A 2,632-nucleotide genomic window follows, 5' to 3' on the forward strand; every position below is an offset into this window, starting at 1 on the left:
TGGCCCCAGCTCTGCAGCTGTGCCTGTGCCGGGAGGACGATGCTGCCGGGCTGGGATGCATCCTGCCATCCCACAGTACCCCAACAGGATGAGAAGAGCAGATGTGGTTGTTAAAGAATAGCGAACTGAAACTGTCTAGAGGTAGCCGCTTAGCACAACTTCTATAAGACTTGCTTAGCATGAGTAGCTAAATTTGCTGAAGCCTTAGGCTGCACTTAGATAAAATAATGAACTTTTACTTAGTCCAGTAAGAAAAGGGCCTCAGAGCTGGTTCAAGCTAGGAAGATAAGGAAGTTACAAGCAGTCTGCATTCCTGCCTCTCACACTCCGAAAGGGAGGGTGTCTGCAGGAATGTATCTCACACCCCGAAAGGGAGGGTGTCAAGGCTTTGAAAGAAGACCAGCGCAGGGCATTAGGACCTTGAGGGACAAAGCCTCAGCTCACTGCTGGGGCAGTGTTAATTGTTATGATTTAGAATCACCTCCTCCTCAGGACCTTAAGACACAACAGTAAGACCCAACAAAAACAGAGGTACAACCGTCATCAGAGACCGCAAAAAACAAAAATAAGGAGAAAAACAGCTTACCTCAGAATGATGATGAGACCCAATGAGGAGCAGGAGACCCCAGGCCAAAAAATTACTATTGGTCTAACTATCGCGTGAGGGGTGGGAAATGTAAGTTGAAAAAACTGTAATTGCCCAGGATTTGTTTATGTTAGGGTCCCTCTTAGGAGGCACCCAGCTCGAGCTGTAATTATGGCACGCGCGTGATTAAAATTTAATTTGTTTTGATTTGGCTCTGAACTTTACTTGCGGGAACCTAGGGTCGAGCCCTGTTATGGTGGCCAACAAGCCTAATTTCCATAACAGTGGTGACAGTAACCAGGGCCAGCTGACACTTTGGCAGTTGCCAGCAAGCCCATAGCGACGAGGCAGGTCACGGGCAAGCCAGGAAATCAGGTGGGCAAGGCAAGGGCAGAATCAGCAAGGTCGGGCACAGGCCCCCTGTGGCGTAGCTCAGGCAAGGTCCGTGGGGAAGGGTCAGAGATTAAATGAGGCTCCGGAGCCTGTGGGCGCAGGATGTGTTGGTGGAGACACCCCGGAGGCATCCCGCAGCTCTTTCTCATTTGGGTGCTTTGAGAATAAAGCCCTTCCACCAGGAAGCTAGAGGAGTGAACTAAGTATGGGGCAGGGGGCAGTGATGGTGAGGCAGGAAAGGCTCAGGATAAAGAGAAGAAAGTCTTCTGAACCCTATCAGTGGGTACCCCTAAACCATGTCAGAGCATGACAGCTGCTATCTTCTGAGATGTAGGGGGATGCTGATGTCATACCTGCAAAAATCTTCTGCTCTCTTTCAAGTCAGAGTCATTGTCTTCTTCAGAGGCTCCTGAAGAGAGGGATGTTCTTGTCTCAGGACAGAGACACAGCTGTCTAGAAGAATCCTCTGTACTGCCTTCTGCAAGAAGAAACAACCAGCCACCAATGAGTAACTTCTAAGCCTGCAGTTCTACCTTGGCAAGAGGGTATAGAAAGCTAAGCGAGACATCATCCCTCAGCTAGAAAGTCTTCCTGTTGTGAGTATGACTGATGCTCATCACTTGCTTAGAGACATTACTCTTTGGAAACCTCCTCTGTCTGCTGTTTAATCTTGTCGTGAACTCTGGTCAGCACACAGGCTCCAGCCCTCCCCACTGTTTCCCCTCAGGTGCTGTGACGGGGGCCAGCAAAGCAGCCATGGCTCTGTTAGGCTAGAGCTCTTCTCTTGGAGCCTCCTGCAAAAGACTTCTGAACTAGAGGAAAGGGGAGGTTTGAGAAGGAAGGAGAGCACTGCCTGCAGTCCTGGGAGGGAAGACAGAGGCTTCGGGCACTGCAGTCCAGACGTGTATATACCTTGGTTTTCAGTGTCTTGGTCCTCCTGCGATGGCTCACTCAAGCTGTCTTCAGGACTCTGAAGTTCCTGACGAGCAGGCTCTTGGGAGCTCAGCAGCTTGCTGCTGGACAGAGTTTCTTCTTCCTGAAGAGTTAAGAAATGCATTAAAGAATAAGCTTCACGACACAACAAAAACAGGCAGGAATTGTGATTCAGCCCCCAAATTTCTTCACCCTCAGGATTAGGACATGGTGCACACTGGAACAGCTGGCTCCAAGACAAGCTGAATTCCAGACAAATAGAGAGGGCTGAAACAGAGCGCCTGCAGCTCTCTTGCCCAGACCACTCCCTGCTCAGCCACTGTCCTCGTCCCGCTCTGGGCTTCCTGGCTCCAGCGCCCCAAACAGCTTCCAGCTGCCTTTGCCAGGCTCCAAACACTGATTGCACCACTCTAGGCACAACCAGCATCTGCTCGCGCAGCAATTTGGCGGTCTTCCGTGGAACGCAAGGCTCCAGCCGGCACCTCGCTGAAGGGCCACGGTCCCGCTCCTAGCGCAAGCATTCCTTGTCCTGTCTCTTACCTGGCCCTCACGTCCCGCTCTGCAGCTCTCCAACTCTCTCGTTGCTCCCACAGCAGCCGCTCTCGCAGGCGAGAAATGTCCATCCCCTGTGGCAGTTCGGGGGCACTCTTTAATTTTGCCAGTTGTTCTCAAAGCCTTTTCTGAAAGTTGACACCGGCTCTCAGCTCCCCTCTGCCACAA

At 51.5% G+C, this 2,632-nt stretch overlaps 1 long non-coding RNA gene across 1 annotated transcript; it reads right to left on the bottom strand.

The window, feature by feature from the left end:
- Window positions 1-704: 704 nt before the first annotated feature.
- Window positions 705-2,139, bottom strand: LOC135330092 (uncharacterized). Its single transcript, XR_010391848.1, has 2 exons — window positions 1,892-2,139; window positions 705-1,457 (listed from the first exon to the last, which is right to left on the bottom strand). It is a non-coding gene; the product is annotated as an uncharacterized LOC135330092 (long non-coding RNA).
- Window positions 2,140-2,632: the final 493 nt, after the last annotated feature.

This window comes from Dromaius novaehollandiae, chromosome 16, assembly GCF_036370855.1.
Source record: "Dromaius novaehollandiae isolate bDroNov1 chromosome 16, bDroNov1.hap1, whole genome shotgun sequence".
NCBI lineage: Eukaryota > Metazoa > Chordata > Aves > Casuariiformes > Dromaiidae > Dromaius > Dromaius novaehollandiae.